Source organism: Erithacus rubecula, assembly GCF_903797595.1.
Source record: "Erithacus rubecula genome assembly, chromosome: 5".
Lineage (NCBI taxonomy): Eukaryota > Metazoa > Chordata > Aves > Passeriformes > Muscicapidae > Erithacus > Erithacus rubecula.
The window spans coordinates 44,166,362-44,185,667 of record NC_136687.1 but is presented as its reverse complement, the minus strand read 5'-3'; the positions used below and the strand labels follow the sequence as shown (position 1 = coordinate 44,185,667).

The 19,306-nt window shown below is 36.6% G+C and overlaps 1 long non-coding RNA gene across 1 annotated transcript in view; it reads left to right on the top strand.

Annotated features, from left to right (window-relative positions):
* Positions 1–19,306, top strand: part of LOC306802896 — a 56,892-nt gene that overhangs the window by 19,788 nt on the left and 17,798 nt on the right. The window contains exon 2 of the long non-coding RNA XR_013774509.1: positions 10,379–10,486. This is a non-coding gene — a long non-coding RNA (uncharacterized lncRNA). The remainder of the gene's footprint in view (positions 1–10,378; positions 10,487–19,306) is intronic.

Below are 19,306 nucleotides of genomic sequence, written 5' to 3'. Positions count from 1 at the left end.
AAAACACTCAACCCCCGACAAGTGATAAGATTCTCTTTCTGGCAGACTTGTATTTGGGGGCAGGGGTATGGAGAGGGCCCCTTTTTTCTTGGAGAAAATTATTTATTTTCCAAGTAATTTTCCATTTTTTGAATGTTTGAAAATGGTTTTCATAAACTTTTTTTTTCCCCAACTCTGTTTTTTGGCATGTTTCAAAATTCCATTTAATAATACTAGGAATGGTACATAGTGGGAAGGTCAGAGGCAAAGGGCAGCAATGAGGCTTCACAGAGGGTACTAGTAAACCATTCTAAATTGATTAGGAAGATGAAGGAATTTAGCACATTATAGATAAACTCTATAAAGAGAAATAGAGGCTATAAGAAAAGTTCAAAATAGCAACAGATACAGTCAGCAAATGCAGACTGGAAGATAAGATAGTGTCTGTGATACAGTGATAATAAAATACATATTGTGCAATGCTCGGAGCTAAGTTTATCCAGACCATCCTTCACCTTCCAGCCAGCTACCTGTCCAGCTTTAGAGGAACATACTTGTAGATTGATTGATAAGTATGTGCATATGCACAAACACTAAAAAGCTTTTTTTAAAAAATATATGTAAAATACAAACATATCATTACTTGTACATTGAGTTCCAAGATGAAAAATTAATACACATGTAGACACACAAAAAAAGAAACTGTTATAAATGCCATGGTGTAGTAGCCACTGTGTCATCAAAATTTATTCTTGGAAGATACTTGGTGAGCATATATGTTAACTAACTCTGCTCTGCAATCTGCTACATATTCGTAAATGATTGCTATCTTCTCTTTCATTTACAATGAGGAATAGTACTTCCAAGAAGAAAAATTAAACTTTCTTATATACAGGAATAAAAAAGTGGGCAAAGCCTTCTCTAATAGTGCTTACAGCAATTTCAAAAAGTAACTCAAAACTGAAATAGACTTGATTTTATGTACACTGGACCTTAGCATTATTAAAGTCTGTAAAACTAAAATTTAGAGGCTGAATTTTTGAAATATAAAGAAACTACACTTGATGAGATACGATTCAGATGTCTAAAGCCAGCTGTAGCCACATCTATTGTGGGAATTGAATGTGAAATATTTTCATTACTAATCTAGTGTTGATGGAAATCTTTTATGATTTTGGCATGTCTACTGTCAGATTTAAAAGCATGAAGATAGTAAGAAGAATGGATTTATTATTTGTTTCTATTTCCCTACCTGTTTATATGTGTCTCTGTGCAACTATTAACATCGTGACAGTATAATTGGGTGACCAAAGATGTCTGCCCGATTTCAAAAGCTCTCTAACAATCAAAGTGAGGCAAAATTGCAAACTGTTATGGCAACAGATACTTTGGGGTAAACAAACCTTAAAGTGTAGAATGTCATATCCATATGTTATTTTAGATTAAATAATCAGCATTGATCTGTCTAGTATAGACATGAATTGTATCTTTGGCAGCAAATCTTGTAAAAAGCATGAAATTTATCTGATTGAAGATCCTTTCTCATCAAAACAGTATTTAGGTAGGACAATGGATGTTTATCGCTGGTTATTTCTATATTTACAGCCACCTCACCCTCTCTGCTGGTACTCTCACAATGACCATTTCCCAGAAGCAGTATTTTTCCCAACTCTTAAGTGTTTAATCATTTAGCATACATAAAGCAGAGGTTCTCTTTCCAGAAGTTCCAGAAGTATGGTAATGTGAAATATTCTTACTTCATAGGATGTAGTGGAAATGTGTAAAATGTTCCAAACCAATCTCATCTCTCTTCTACAAGCAGTGGAGAGCTACTTGATAGCATTTCATTTAACAGCCATTGAAACATTTAACATGCGATCATTGTGTTCTTCATGGAAACATGGCAGAGTGTGTCAAATTCCTCTCATTCTCTGATTCCTTTTTTTCCATACTTTCATCCTAGATATGCTATATTCCATTTCAGAACAGCAGTGAGTACTTCAGATGTTTCTCAGGCATTATCAAACTATGTGAGCAGCTGTATAACCAAGACATCTCCAAGTGCCCCAGAAATGCTTTATTTGGAGTATCTTGTTGATAAAATGGAGCTAGAGGTACTCCATCTTGCCTCTTACCTGCTGAAACTGGTAGATATGGAAAAGAGGCAAAACAACAGATTTATTCTTGTTCACAGTAGAAAATCAAAGCAGCACACACTACCTCAAAAATTCAATCTGATTTATGGGCTTGTTCAGTCTCCCTAAGTTCCTGTTAACTTTGGGGAGTAGAGGAGGTAAGATTCAACTACACTTCACAGTATATATTCAACCTCTTTCAGTAAGCACCTGTCATAAACAGTTTGCTGTTTTGCTCTAAAGTGCAGTTGATTGCAAGAGAAATATAAATCTCTATTTTTACCTGCCACTGAGAAACCATGAAGGGGCCATTTAAAGACACTAATTTATGCAATTTAGGTTTGTGTCACATCATTTATCAGAAGTCCAGTGTAGTGGAAAAACTTCCCCTCCTGAATTGTTTTCCTGAGATTTATTGAAAGTGCCAGAATGTACTTCAGAGGTTAGTTCTGTATTAGTGACTAAGACTGACTCCAGATGGAGATGAGATGTGGCATTTTGCTTTGCTTTTAACAGCTTTGCATCCCAGTGTTGGTTAGAATTAACCCCTGTACTGGTTCCTGTCCTTAAATTTGGCTTTTTCCATTATGAAGTAATGATGTGAAAAAGTCACAAAAAGTGTGCCCCTAATTAGGCACTCCTTTTGCTGCCATGCTGTATAGATGATTTCAGTGATGTCATATATAATGTTGCTTAATGTGCTTGTTAATTATTATCTTAACCTATAAACAGAAGATGACTAGTTCTATTGTATCCTCTATCTGCAAAGTGGAGGGTTTGTGTAGGCAGAGAATTTGGCCCAAAACCACATTTTTTTATTTTTTTTTTACTCCAAAAACTGTCTGGAAAATGTTTGCATATTTTCTCTGCTTGCACAATGTCCAGCACAGTGAAACCTCCTTTTCCTTAAGGCATTGTCTTGATAGAAATATTAAATAGCAATAGAAGTACAAGTCTTTTCAAAAATTATATGACCAGTACAAACACTCTCTCTGCCTGAAAACATTGAATCATTGCAGCTAACTGCCTTGACTTTGAAAATAAAATGGAAAAATAGCCTTGTTTTCTGGCTGGTCCATGAGCTGTTGTGCTCCAGTGGCCCTTTTTCACCTTAATTTCATCCCTCTCCTAGTATAAATCAAATTTTCTTGCTCAGGCACCATCTTATCTCTGGCTTAAAAATTCAATTCATTCAAGAGACTTTGCATAACTTATATCATGAAGGCCTCTCACAGACTCCACATACTGAAGATATAGTAAGATTGGAAAACTAGAACAACATTCCTGCTGGACATGGATGGGAAAATAAGAACTTATATTTTCATCCTCCATCATGTTTTTATGAAGTGACAAGGTCTTTTGTTGTTTCCTTCCTCTGCATTTTAAAACTATTCAGAAATTGTCAAGACGTGGACACAGTATTTTCACCTTTTACCGAGGAAGAATGATCAAAGAATGTATTAATAACTTTTATGTTCCATAATAATGCTCTTGTTAAAGAGAATTTTAATAATTTTCGTTCTTGTAGAGGCTAGGTTTAGAATACCCATTAGGAAAATAATTTATCCTCACTTTGAGTTACAAGCAAAGGTGGTATTTTCCCCTTGTGAATGGGCATCTGCTTGAAGATGTCTCAGTACAAACAAAAGTCTGCAATTCCCTGGTGGAAAGTGATAAAAAAGAATGAAGACCAGCACAGGAGCAGGAAGTGATCAGAGAGCTTCTCTGTTGACATATTTAGTACCTCATAGAGGTAACTCCACAACTTCCAGATACGTGTGCTGGAAAATAGCCCATTGTCACCAGCTCTACGCAGAAAAGATCATTTATCTTTTTTAAAGCTCAGTTTTTCCATACTGCTGGACTTTTGGAGACCACTATTTTACAGATGTAAAGTCTGTCAGCATAAACTTTTCTGATCTTCTCCATCAAATCATAGTCCTAGCTTGGACAGCTTACTATGTGATCATCAGAAGGGGATGGCCTAAGAACCTGTAAAATTCACTTATATTTAATGAAAACCCTGAAACTTAAAAAGGTAACTCAGCTGAACAAACCATGACTCTTAGAAAGACATTTCAGTTTGCTGTTGATTTCTGTACATTTTTACTGCTAGAGTAGGTGATTCTTCTCAATTGCTTGGAGCCAATGTGGATCTTTGGAGTGGGTGTGTGTTTGGGAGACCTCTAGAGCCATGTCAGGGCAGAGCTCAGCTTGCAAAAATGACCTCCAGAATCACTTGCTTGTGTTAGACAGCGAGGAGCACATTGATTTTCCTATCACCCACAAAGCCCAAGGATGGGACAATGCAGAACTCCTTGTCTTATTATTTATGAGTAAAGGAAATGGAGTTGTCTTCCCTTATGAAGAATCAACCCTCTCTTTATACATCTGTAAACAACAACCTTTTTATAGCAATTTTGGGATAGTGTAGTCTTTTGTGGTTTTGTTGGTTCTACTGTCTGCTGTGCAAAATTGCACCACAACATTCCTGGCAGCTGATCCACCTGGGCCCATAGTGAAATACTGTGTAGTGTAGATGAGATGCCACTGACAAGGCCAATGCCATTCCAGAACTGTGCAACTGCTGCATTTGGGAATGTTGGTAAAACCTATTGTCTTGGGACCACATAAGCAGCCAGGCCATTGTCTTGACAGCCTTGTGTCTTAGCTCCAGGAAGAGCTGAAGTATTTCTGGCATTGACTATTAATGGATAAAAAGCATGGGATCTTCATAGATTGGTCTACAGTGTAATGTCCCAGGGCAAAGATGAGCAAGAAGCACTTCTGAAAAGAGGGGGAGGGGGTCAGGAAACAACAAATTGAGCCAAGTGAGGTCTGTACCTTATATTTTTACTGGCAGAAACAGCTATAGTATTTTGCAAAGCTTCAGAGTTCTCAACTTGCTGTGCAAAACTCTTGGATCAAGCTATCAAAATGCAGTTTTTAAAACTCAAGAGATTCAGTATATGGAAATTATTATGGCATATACCAGACAATCACAAGATTTATTTTAAAACTTCAAGATCCTATCAACAGACTCTTCTGCCTTCTTGATATTTTTACTCTAAGTGTCCATGAAATATATGGGACATGACTTCAGTGTTTATCTGTCTAAATTCTTATTCCAGTTCTGTGATTTCAGTATCACTTGATCACTGCACTTATTAGTAAGCTCTTGTTATTATGTGATTATATGTTCCATTTTTTCCACACTTCATTCCCTGTGTTGAAGGCATTTTTTCAAAGGAGAAGAAAGGGTCTACTGAAAAGCATAAACTTTTTTTTTTGTTTTTGTATAACAATGAATAAGTAATTATATATTTATTTTTATTTTATATGATGAGAAAAGTGGGGAGAGAAAAAAGAAAACCTCTTTAGCCTTAAGGAACTCATGAAAGTGTGTTGCTATAAGTATTTTAACAGAAATATGCAGAAGAAGCCAGAAGGATTTGTTAGTAGTAAGGAAAAGCATCAGATAGGAAACAACCCAACTCTGTGTTTGCAGTCTATTAAGGCCAAGAAATTTTTTTCCATATTATCCTTTAAACAAAATGGGAAAAAAAAAAGCATTTAATATATGAATTAAATATTATAAAATAAAATACCCTGACAGCCAAATAGCCATTTCACACATACTTATTTACACAAGTTCCTTTTTGGCCAGTGGAAATACAGTGGGGTGGGATCAGTTCTTGATTTGTCAAGGTCAGTCTTCTAAAGAGTATGTAAAAATCATACATTTGCAAGGAAAGACAATCTCTTAATTGCTAGCAGAGTCTGGTGACATATGAAAGTGGAGAGGCAAAACTGTCATAGGTTCAAGACCAGAGCCAGTTCAGAGCATCTGGTAAAGATCACAGAGTGTTAAACTTGCATCTGCCTGTGACACAGAGCCTCGTCTGTTAACTGGAATCCCGCAGATCAAGTTGCACAAACAAATGCAGATTTTAAGATCACTTGTAAGGTGACTACTTTGCAAGCTCCATTCTCCATCTTCAACTAGTGCAGTATCAGACATCCCAGAGGACAGGTGACTATTTTATTTGAATTGTTCAAAAGCAAATATACTCCTTGGAGTTTCTCCTTCATGCCTTTCTCTATATGTATATGCATATATTATTCAGCTGCATACAAACATCATCTGTTTTGTGTATCTGTAAATGATAAAGACAAACAAATTTCAAATGATAAATTGAGCAGTAATTACGTATTTATCTTCAAAATGTTCTCACAGTTGCAATAATCTGAGTAATTTCTTGGAAGAAATGCCAGGCAAAATTAAGAAGGACTGCAAAATACCCTTTTCAGGTTTTCAAAAAAATCAATTTAGTAAAGCAAGATATGGACTGATTCTCTGATTATAATGACTTTGAAATAGAGCTTTGTTTAATGTGTAGCATGTCAGAAAATTCACGTCTTAATAAGACAACCATTGTATACGTGAATCGGTTTGGCTATATTCTTCCTGTTTTCCAAATTTGTGCTTATGTTGGTTCTTTTCTAGTTAACAGAACCACACAATTTACAGACATTAAAATCTAGTACCTTTTCAGATTTATTCACCTGCAGCTCCCTTTGATACTATAGCAAACTGATGCTAAATTGGAAACTGGGGCCCAGCATTGTGGAGCAGTGTTCCATCCAGCAATAAGTGGTAGCTGTTCAAAGATGTCAAATGGGGGTATTTTACTTAGTAAGCCAGCAAGGAATAAGCAAACTGTGTGTGTGGTAACATAACCTCACTAATATGTAAAGCCTTTATCAGAGTTCCTGCTGAAGGTCTTTTCTGACATGCACCAGGGTAAGGTTTCAGCAATTAAACATCTGAAGAGAGGATTCCAGATATTATGAGAGCTTGTGCTTGTACATGGGTGTCTGGCTGTGCCCTCAGAAGGGCACAGAGCCTGTGCAACTTCTGTCCTCCCATGAGCTTTTGGGTTTCCTTTTTGGAGCCATAAACTCAGGAGATGAATGTGAAATAATCTAGCACTACTCTCAGCCCAAACTGAGGAGATTTACCAGGCAAAAATAAAGCCAAAACTTGGAAATAGTTGGCAGACTGACAAGTTAAATAGAGCTTCCTCTTTAAACAGGTTGCGTTAAAGAGATACAAAGCTATTGGTAGCCTTTATTTTTTGGAAATTAAAAGCTGCTCGAAGTGACACTTACATTGAAACTGCTTACTGAAAAGCTCTGTCTAATACTTCTGTTGTTTTATGATTTTTTCTGGGAAAACAGTTGTTTAGTATGTTACATGGAAATCAGCTTTGACAGTATTCTGTTAATGGAGATCTCAGAGCAGATAGAAGCTGAAGCAAGAATGCTGCAGAGGAAAAGTTATAAAAGCTCATAACAGATCCTACATAGTTAAGTTTTGTAGTGAGAATTTATATGCATTTATATCAAATAATCACTGATGTTTCATGCAAGAGTCTCCAGAGCTTGAATTTAACTGGATCATATCAACTGAGGGACAAGAAACAGAAACAGCTTTCTAAAGCTGGAAAAAATAGGACGGGGTAAGAGCACAGTACAGGAAGAAATTATGTACGATGTACATGGTATCTGATTTCAATATGATGACATTTTCTGCCCTCTTTGAATGTGTATCTGAAGTATGTCATTTGTTTTAATGTCCATGGATTGCCTGGTCATTAAATTAAACATGACATCTGCATTTCTATAAATCTTAGAAAGAACTGTTGCTTTTGTAACTTTGTAGATGCTTTTGTCAAGTATATTAATAGCCTATTTATTCAAATAGTTTTTATTATCTTCAAAAGATACTCCAGCAAGTCTGGCACCTTGAAGTAGCTTTGTACCTTTGCTGTAATTTAAATGAAGAGTTTGAAAATGATAATTTATTTTCTGCTCTCTGAGATACTCTCTGTCCTTACCCCTGTCTATTTCTTCCCTGGTATTCTGGCTGCCAGTTTTAGTTCCTTGGACAGCACTGTGGCCTTTGAAGTCAGAAGAAGAATGTATCTTCCCACATGATCAATAGGTATTTGGCCACCACATCTCCACAACACTATTTTTTAAAAATAATTACAGAAGTTTCTCCTGAGAGAGAGGAAAATAAATTCTTGAATGGCTAGGCATTCATCAGATGAGGCTGAGATAAGCAGATGAAATAGAGTGGCTGGATCAAACTGCTACAGCATTAAATTTTTATGCTTTTACTTGAACATTTTTTGCTAGATGAGTTAGCACTTGGCCCATTTGTACTGTATATTTGGGGTTAGTGGTTTGGGTTTTTTTAACATATTCTTCCTTTTCTCTGTTGCTAATAAAAAGTAGTGAAATGCCAACATCTCCCATTACACTGTAGCCTTTTCAGATATATATTCAAGTAGACACATCTTGTCTAGGGCTCTGACAGCCAAGGACCCACAGGCTCAGCTTTAGCCATGAAGCTTTATGGGAATAAGAGGCAAATGCAAACTGGGGGAAGGAGGTGAGGCAGCATGAGAAAGATGAAGATGGGGCTCATTTAAAGAAAAAAATCTCTAGATTGTATGAAATTTAGACTACAGACAGACCTGGCAGTGAAAGCCTGACTGATGAACAAGTTAGGAAAATGGTCACATTGTTAAAATTACCACACATGGTAATAGGTGGAAATAGTGAATGAATTCTTTATGTCTACTAAAAAATTACAACTGATAGCACACTTTTCTGACTGTGACTACATGCAGTGATGCACTAAAGAAGATTAATTATGACTGCAATGTATCTTTTCAGAGAGGGCTACAGAAACAAATTTACTAGAGAGATGTATAATGCAACTATGACCTGCTTGAAAGGCAACAAGAACATATGTTGTACACACCTAATAAAATACATATCTTCTTTTTTATTGAAAGCATTTAATTGGAAATAAAAATCATAAATTAGATTTTTTCCCATTTTATGTAATTTTCAGTTATTTAATTTAATGAAGGCTAGAGATATCACGTCTTTTTACTCTTATAGATAAAAAAACTTAGGCGGCTTTCAGTGTAACTTTTGTAAAAATAAGGGATCTAGTAATTAATTACTTTAAGGATGAATAAGACTACAGTAAGGACTGTGAAAATACATAGCTGTTTGTGCTAAGGAGCAAGCACCAGGAATATGTAGAATAATGGAATATAGGGAGAAGAAATATGACAGGGAATGGAATGGAATGGAATGGAATGGAATGGAATGGAATGGAATGGAATGGAATGGAATGGAATGGAATGGAATGGAATGGAATGGAATGGAATGGAATGGAATGGAATGGAATGGAATGGAATGGAATGGAATGGAATGGAATGGAATGGAGTGGAGTGGAGTGGAGTGGAGTGGAGTGGAGTGGAGTGGAGTGGAGTGGAGTGGAGTGGAGTGGAGTGGAGTGGAGTGGAATGGAATGGAGTGGAATGGAATGGAATGGAGTATTTTTAGTTGGAAGGGACCTACAAGTGCAAATGCCTTGCCACTTCAGTGCTGACTATTAGGGGCATTGTCTAAATTTCTTTTTAGCACTGACAGGCTTCGGGCTTCAACCACCTTTCTAGGAAGCCTCTTTTAGTGTTTGACCAATTTTGCAGCAAATAAATGTTTCCTAAAGTCCAGCCTAAAGCTCCCTGATGCTGCTATGAGCCATTCCTATGTGTCCTGGTGCTGGATCCCAGGAAAAAGAGTTCAGTAATTTCCTCTCCACTCCCCCTCCTCAGGAAGCTGCAGAGAGCAATGAGGTCACACCTCAGTCTATTTTCTCCAAACTGGATTCTCCAATCCTTAGTCACCTCTCCATAGGACATGCATTCTAGCCCTTTCTCCAGCTTTGTCCCTCTCCTCTGGATATATTTGAGTACCTCAACATCCTTCTTGAACTGTGGGGCCCAGGCTGATTGTGCGGTGATGATTGCACCCTGACAATGTAGTTTATGTCTCTTAATTGAATCTTCTTGCCTGCTTTAGTTATGAATGTAAAGGGTTATGAATATTCACAAAAACAAAACAAAACAAGAACAAAAAACTACGAAAAATACCAAAAAAAAACCACCAAAAAACCCTGGGGGAAAAAAGCAAACCCAAACCAGTGAAAATTATGAAAATTTACCGAAAACCTATGGCTAAGAATTTCTGATTCCAGCACTACATTTCTTGATCCTTTGTTGTTACTCCTATATGAGACAAGCTTATCTAGAGGGAATTCCTTAAGGCAAATGCTGCCATCTAGAGACAAGTAGAACGAAAGTGCAAGATCTAAGTAATACGATTTTCATTTACAGAGAGACCCAGTAGAAGCTGGACACAGAATGTCCACAAAATGGACTGCAGTGACAGAGATGGGAGCCATTGGGATGTCTTTTCAATAGCTATTGGCTGAAAATATACAGGTAACTCCAACACACGCTGAGCAAAAAAACACTGAGAAAATCCTGACAAAAGATTTTGACCATGTATTGCACTTTTTTTTTTCTCGGTGTTTCATTTTTTCTGAAAAAAGCTGTCACTCTAAATTTATTTGGTTTAAAGGAAGAAATGCAAAAGAAGCTTGCATTTTATGCAATTTATTGTTCATCTGCCTTTTTTTTTAACATCACAAAGCATCTGTTTACTCTTCAGCTGGTTTTGAGGATTGGGATTGCAAAATTTAAACACAAAGAAACCACTGAAAATACCTGAAAGACAAGAAAGAAAAGTGGAGATTTACCTTGTCTCAGTATGTGGGCAGCTATATAAACATCCCAGTGTGTTTAAGGACTGAGCTATATATGTTAAGCCTGAACGGCAAAAATGAATTCTTGGCTTTCAAAAATCTGCTAATAATAGGATTTCTCTGGGTATAATGGAGATGGCTCATTATGAACTAGTGATTTAGAAGAGCCTGCAAATTAGACTGCACATGTTCAACCTTGTTTTGCCCATTCATTTCACTGAAATGATTTGTACAGTTCACTGTAAGTTACTCAAAGTTCCAGTTTGAAACCTTCAAAGGAATAAAGAAAAGGATACTTATTTTTTTTCAGGCAGATGTGTTTCAATGTCAGTGTGTAAAAACTATGCATTAAGTTGAGAAGGTCTGTGCAGATTTTTTTTAACTACCACTTTGCTTTAATGTGTTGAGATGTTAATGACTGTGTGTTGTCTTGCCAATGATATGGGTAAGCAGCATCAGAAGGAAAATAAAGCAAATTGTCTGCATTCAAATAACATTTGCAACTCGTGGAGACTTTAGAATAGCTTAGCTACTTATCTCTGAGGGGTGTCCTGCAAGTGGAAAAAAGCCATGGTAGAGCCCGTATTTTTTCCAATATATGCATGTATGTTTACATGGCAGGTAGTTGGTATTTTCATCTGAAAATTCTGAAGCAGCTGGAGGCTGCTTTGAAGAAATACTGCTAATAGTTCCTTTATTTTGCTTATATATGAAACATATATAATGCTAGCAGGTTCTGTGTGCCTTGGGATTTGCTGTGAATTCTGGCAAGATGTTTGGGTTTTGTGCAAACTAAAATTGTAAAGATCTTCAGAGGTCTGTAATGAACTCAAAGAAAATAATTTTATAAATTAATACTGATTTTAAGTACTATTTGATAAGTGGGACACTTTCCTAGTGTTTATAATGCATATTGGCATTTCGCCTGGAAATTTTTTCACCCTTCTTATTTCATATAGAAATCCTTTTCTGTGGTATGATTATATTGTAAATTGCTCAAGCTTAACCTATACACAACATGATGGAGTCAGACAAAGACTAGTTTTGCCCTATACCATAAAATATTTTGAAATCACAGAACAGATCTTTTTTTTTGGTCACCACACTTCTTCCTGGACTTCTGACACTGACATTTCTACTCCGAAGCCTTGACACACTAACCTTATTCTTAATTTGTTCTTTCAATCATTAAGCACCAGACATGGGAACTGTTGCAGCCCAAAAGCAATGCTTACCAGCCATTTTTATTTCATTGGTGAGGAGACTTCAAGTTTGAGGCACTACAGGAAGCTCAGGCCATCCCTTTAAACACACAACAAACACTATAAATTTTAAAATATATTTTCTTTCTGACTGCCATAGAGGATTAGATAAATGAAATATGTTTTTCATAGTAATGCAAGGGCATGTTTTGAAGTGACAGTTCCATATGTTACAACAACAAAAAAAAAGGGGGGGGTGGGGGTGGGAAGAAAATCACAGATGCCTGAAAATGATGGGGTAGCTTGTGAGTTTCCACAAACATGCGAAAACTTTCCAAGACAAGTTCACTGCTTTCTTTTAAAGTGACAGAAGACACAAGTGTCTTCTGTTCTCTAGCATACGGTAATGCCTTTGAAAAACTTCAGCCTTCCAGAATGCCAGTGATGTAAATAGAATTCTGCATTCCTGCAGTGGAATATTTTTGCTCTTATTTAGGGTTAGTTATTTCTTTTGCCAGCTTCTCTACTGGCAGCTCTTTGCTGTGATAGGGTCACTTCCCTGTAATGAATGGGGAGGTGCATCTTAGAAAAAAACAGAACAATAGTTACAATAGATTGAGTTTAAGTAAAATTTAACTGATAAATTTGGCAAGGAAAAGCAGGTTCTTCCAGGATTAGAAACCTATCTTAAGGTTTGTGCTTTCTTGGTTTGGGTTGGGGTTTTTTGGCAGTTTGATGTTCTTTTTCTGTCAGGGTTTTTATTTTGTGTCTCTTAGTGTGTTATTAGGATGGTTAGAATTAGGTTTACTGCTTCAGAGTGAAAAGTACCTATGTCTTCCACCAGTAGAATTCCTATTGGTGGTCATGAGGAGCATGATGAAACAGCAGGGGAGAAGCTGGACAGGGAATTAAGTTTGGGTCTCTCAGCCAGTCCTGTTTGCATGGGTAAAATTATTCATGGGAGGCTGCTGTTCAGGGTGGACTTGAGAAACAAGAAGGAAACAGTGTCTCTTAGTCTGTGTGGGCGTCTGTATTTTGCTTAAAAGTCTCCAAAATAAAGCTGCACAATATATGCTACTTTAAAAAAAAAAAAAAAAGGCAAATACAAGGGGAGGAAAGTTGCATGATTTTGAATACCTAAGATTCATTCCAGTATAGGATGCAAACTTGGTATCACAACACACCAGTGGAAAATTCCCCACAGATTTAGTAAACTGCAGCTTCATTGTCCATATTTTCAAATGTATTTTGAAACAGCCTTTCAGAAATCCAGTATCACCTGGAATACAGTTTATGTTAAAACTTGCACTGAGATGTCTTATTTCTGACATCTTTGGATTGTTGACTGGAGATGGCACAAATCTAGGCACACTACATTCCAAACAAATTCAGGATAAAATTTGATTTAATTGAAATTTTCCAGTAATTAAGAGCTTGGAATTAAATTTATAGCACATTCTAGCTTAGATAATCATACAACAGTATAGAAATACCCACAATTTACTTTCTACTGCACTCACGGGGCATATCTTTGACTTTTAAGCACCTTTTTGCTCAAAACAGCTGAACATATGCAGTGCAAATAAATAGATATGGGCATGCACAAGTAAGCTGGACAATGTACAACTGCCAAATGCATCTGCTATAGCTGGCAGCAACATCAGTAAATTTTCTCTTTCTTTCCTGTTCCAGAACAGCTTGCCTTTACAGATAAGCCTTTCCCTTCTCTTCCTTTCTTTTCAAGTAAAAAGATAGTACATTCAGTTCATTCCTGCAAGTTCATTCTGTTTAGTAAATGTGGCCTCCTCTTACATTAGCAGTTCTAGGTTATGGTCATGTTGGGGTTTTATTTTTATATAGTATATTACAATGGTAATATTCTTCCCATTTTTCCTTTAAGTAAGTTGTTTCCAACCCATGCCAGATAAACTTGATCTGTTAATAAGTAGGGAACATTTAAAAGTAGGTTAATTAAATAAAAAAATCCTTTTAACAGTGGTTTGTAAATGGGTATTTTACAGGAACATACTGTTAGTAGCCATATTGTGTACTGTGTGCCTTTCTTTCTGTATTTATCACAAAATACAAATCCATGCAAATTCAGTGATACTAAACAGCAGTGCAGTGCTGCAAGAACAGTGGTAGTTTGTAATCACTTTTTCATACACAGTGTGACTGGACCACAATGTAGGTTTGAAGTTCTAAGTGAAACTGCAGGGAGAAATGAGTTATTACAGAATATGGAATCTGATGAAGACCGGAGCTGAAGTAATTTTATTTTGGAACAAGCAGTAAAAAACCCGGACTAGCTAGGACATTGATTTTATTTTGTCTAAAAGATGGCATCCCCAGGATATAAATTCCTAGCACTATTCCAAAGTGCTTGGTTGAATACTGACACATAGGGAAATCTTCCAACAAATCAATGCCAAGAACATCTATCTAATTAGACATAAGCATGCCTTGGTTTATAACCACTTTCTGTGACATGGCTTTGGCTCAGTTTTTCTGCTGATTTGTTATACTTTGTATATTGACCCATTTTGTCTGTAGTAGATTCTTGACAGGGGGGATTATGACCTGCACCATTGTGTAACAATTATTCTACCCCATCAGATAATGATGATCACAGAGTGACCTACCACAAAGGTTGTGATAGGAGTTCTTCACCTCCTTGTGGAAAATGTGACAAGGAATTAATTGTTGACATGTTTCAAAAGACTCACTCTTTCTTCTGAAAAAAAAATCAGTAAAATCCGAAGAAATATTCTGTTTTCTGCAAACCAATGAGTTTGTCCCGTGCGTTGAACTATGCCCCCAATCACTCCTAAACCATTGTTGTTGCCTGATTTGATTGTCCAGTGACCTATGCTTGGCTTCTGTTTGTACTGTCTGGGCTTAATGTTTGGTTTCCATCTATCATGATACTACCTTTCTCCTGAATGATAAACTCTGCATTCAGCTAATAGAAAGAGCTATAAAAATTAACCTAGTTAACTTTTATTGGCTTGTTTTGGTCAACTACAAACAGGGTGCGACAAAACACACCCCTGACCTGAGCACCTTCATCGTCAACTTGTGGCATGTGACCTGCCTGCTATATGCCAGATAGTTATAGCTGACCTCCAAATGCTATTTGCAAAACCCCATGCATTAGGTAGTCTTTGTAAAACTTGAATTGGAAGTGGATGAGCTTTATGTTCAATAGCCTACAGAATAAAACCAGGTAGTATAGCTGTGGAGCTTGACATTGCTTCCTATACAGCACAGAAGGTTACTTTCACAAACCTCAATTAAAAAGCTATTTCTCTGTGAACTTACTGTCCATTCTCATGTGGAAAACAGATATTGCACTAACAGAGTAAGACTTGTCTGACCATTCTCAGGTGTCTACATCTAACCTACATCTAACCTAACTTGCTGCTGGCAAGTCTGTGTGCTTAGAGGAAAGTGCAGTGGAGGCCACCTCAGTGTGAAGCAGCTGTTGAAATAGATTGGATGAATAATTGTCTGTAAGTCTTTACAGACTGAACATAGATGGTCTGCTGGGACTCCCATCTCCAGTGTGGTCACCTGAAGTTCAGTGAGCTGGATCCCATTCATTAATCCCTTGTTAGGCCTGTTAACACAGCCTTCAAGGTGTGTGGCTGCTGTGAAAATGCCTTTAGAGTCTGCTGCAATTTTTCCTTTAATTAAGCAAATCTGCCTCTCTTTCAGAACATATACCATGGATTTTGTTTTATTCTTTTCCAGATGCATCTTTTTAATATATAATTTAGAAGTGCTTTCAGCCTCCTCTAAATATGGTCCCAGTATTCCAAAACCTGTAAATTAGCCACGCTTTCAGGTTCCTTTAAATTTGCAGAGCAGGACTCTGCAAAGAACAGCTGTGTTCTGTGGATCATTCAACTACCTACACTTACCTTAACTTAATGCCTGGCCACTAAACATAATCTGAGGGCCTGGCCTGTAATAGCCACAGTTTCTCATGCTTCAGAATAGATTTCCTTTCCATTTTTAGTTTAAATCCTGCTACAGATACTCTCTCCTGACAACTGAAATAAGGGAATTTCTGGAGGCAGGAATCTAAGTTTGCCAAAAAGCAGACAAATTCCAAATCCCTTCATACTAATGTTTTGAAGCAAGAATCATGTTGCTGGGAAAAAATATTGCATTTCAGAATTTAGTTCTGAATTGTTCTAATATTTACAAGTATTAATTTAGAGATGGATACAACTGGATCTAAAGATTGAGAAACAAAAGCACAATTGAAGTTTGTTAGGTGGTAGAAAGTGCTGGATGTCTAAAAAAGCAGCTAAAATGATGAATTTAAGCAATCTTTGTCTAAAGGATAGTTAATGCATCCACAGAAATAAATTCATAGCATGTTTACAGAGAAAAAGCTAATATACTGGATTTTAGTGAGAAGTTTTTGCAGCTTTCAGAAATTCTAGGAGATCAATTTAAAAATTATTTTAAAAGTGCTGTAATTGTTATTCACATTCAGGTAAATGGACCTTAACTAATTTTAAAATTACTTTTATCTACCATAGTTTTCACATACATTTTTCTAGTCTGTGGTGACCTGATGTGTAACTCTGCAATCATATATTGTTCAGCAGACTCATACAGCTATCATGTTGAAAAACACAAGCTGTTTTAACCTGTCTCAGAATTTAAAAGCAGTCTTTATTTCCTGTGCTAAAAAGGCAAATATATGTAATTCTTAGGAATTTATAAAATGGAGGCTTCAATTGCAAAATGAGAATGCACACATGCAAAATTATCTTGCAGATTTCCATGATTTCACCTCAGACTTTAATGCAGAGAGCAACTCACGTTTCCCACTAAATAACCCTGTTCTGCCATTCCCTCCTTCCTGCCCCCAGCACTGCCATATCTGTAGTTTGATGGCATCATTCCAGAGAGCAATGAACAGGTCAGATCAGCAACCAACTTTTTATCCATTGACATACAGACTGACTGATGGAAACTTCTAACAACCTTAAGACTTTAAGCCTCAGTACAAGAGTTTACATCAGACCCTTCACAGAAGGGGAAAGCCATTTAATCCCAGAAACTGTTAAAACTTCCCACAAGACAAAATAAACTACCATGGTATAGTGTTTGTTTATCCTATTTATTATTTCTAAACAATTCACTATGAAAGATAATAAACTTAGATCTCTGTGTGGTTTTTTTCTGTTTAATCTGATGTTGGTACTTGTGTGATCTGCCTCAGATGGCAAGACCTTTATTCTCTCCCACTGACAGATTTTGCTCTGAATACCTTCACTTGTCAGGCAGTGCTGGGAATCTTGCTCCCTCATTTCACTGCACAAGGGAGATCTTTAAAACTTGAGTAATTCTTCGTTACAGGCTCAAATTCCAGCTGTCACTTAATTCTACAATAATTTCAGAGTGTATTTCATGTATTATTACCTTACTACAGATTCCAGTATGAGATTGCAAATTGCAGTGTATTGAATGAAATAATTCTACAGTATAGCCTATGAAATCTAAGAAGCCTAAATGCAAACATACTTGAGCAGTGTCTATTAGCTGACTCTAGTAACAGACAAAAGCATTATCTTGTATTCTGACTACCAGTCAGCAGCTACAGACACAATCCTGCCAACCTGCACATGGTCCCTGCCTACAAGGGACAGAATTTTCTTCCAGATGCAAGAAAGGTTTTCAGTACTGTTTTTGTAGTGTGCAGGACTTAGATGACAGAATAAAGTTTCCTGAAAGGTACAGCCATTAACATAGCAGAGTACCTTTTGCTAAAAATGTCATCAGAAGACTATTACAAAATGTTGGGGAGCTCATCAATAAATTCAAATTGTTCAGACCTTTCAAAGCCAACAAATATGTCTGAACTGCAGAACTGTTCAATGTCTTTATTAAACCTATAATTTTGTATGATTAGTCATAGCCCACATATTCAAAAATTGCAAAGCACCAAACCCTCTGTACATTATTTGCATCAGTTTGCTGTTTAATATGTACTCAAATGTCATCGTTGGAAATCTAAGCAGGCATACATCATCATTTGAAGACCAATTTAACAGAACTGTCCTACTCCTGACATCTTAATTCTCACTCTAAAGAAATAAAAATATGCCTTAGATAAAGAATTTGCTGTCCATTTTTAAAGCTTTTTGTTTGTTCATTTTCACTCAGCCTAGGCCTCATTTACCACAGGATTTGTGTGGGATCCTGCTGGAGTGCCTCAGAGTTGTTAAGTGACAATCTAAAAGCCGATTTAGGATTAGCTAGCTTAACCAGGTGAACCGAGGGTTTCACTTTGATTGGGTAGAAAAGCCGTAGCTGTGCTTGGAAGTCCATATTGTGATACTGAAGGGCTTTATCAACATCCTGAGAGGAGTGCATTCAGAATAGGTGATGATGCGAATCTCACTAATCAGTGAAGGATTATCTGAGGCTCAGAGCTATACTGCTTCTAATTCCTTCTTCATGACGCTGTTCATGCACTGAAAAATGATCCAGTGCAACAGCACAAGTATAAATATTAGATGAGACTCTTCAGTATCTTAATTAGTGCTTTCTAAGGGAGCAGTTCTTGAATAGTCAAGGGTAATCAGATGTTTTCTAAAAGACACAAAATCAGAATGATAGCAGAAATCTATGATGATTTATAATGTACAGTGATTGACACTGCATCATACACAGCATATATTACTAATTTTAAAAACAGTGTCAGTGTCAATGCTGATTCCAAATTATTGACAGGATTTAGTATTTCTAGTCACCATTACTGTGTTGAAGACAGTGATTCTGCATAATTCTTTCCTCTTACTGAAATACGAGGAATTCTCCATTTTGCATATTTCTCATATATGGATTAGAAGAGTGCCAATAACCTGAACAACCATTTAAAATATTTAAAATATGATCTTTATACCCTATACATGTTTCTTCCACAGGAAATAAAAAACCAAAAAAAAGTGAGAAAATTAATGAAACATGAATAAAGGGGAGTTTGTTTGGATTGTTGTTTTTTCTTCTCCTAATAAACTTAGAAGAGTATAATAGTCTAGGAAACATGGGACTGATATTAAAATTGAGGAGCCTGGTGTAATGGGAGGTGTCACAGCCCATGGCAGTTGGGTTTGGAATGAAATAATCTCTAACCTTTTGATGACTCTATGAATTTATGAAAATTAGTGTTTCCCAGCACAACTTTGTTTTCTAAATGGGAAAAAATTCTATATATCTCTTAATGGTAAAACAAGGGTTGCCCTAGTCTGCTTCACTACATGCATAGTCAA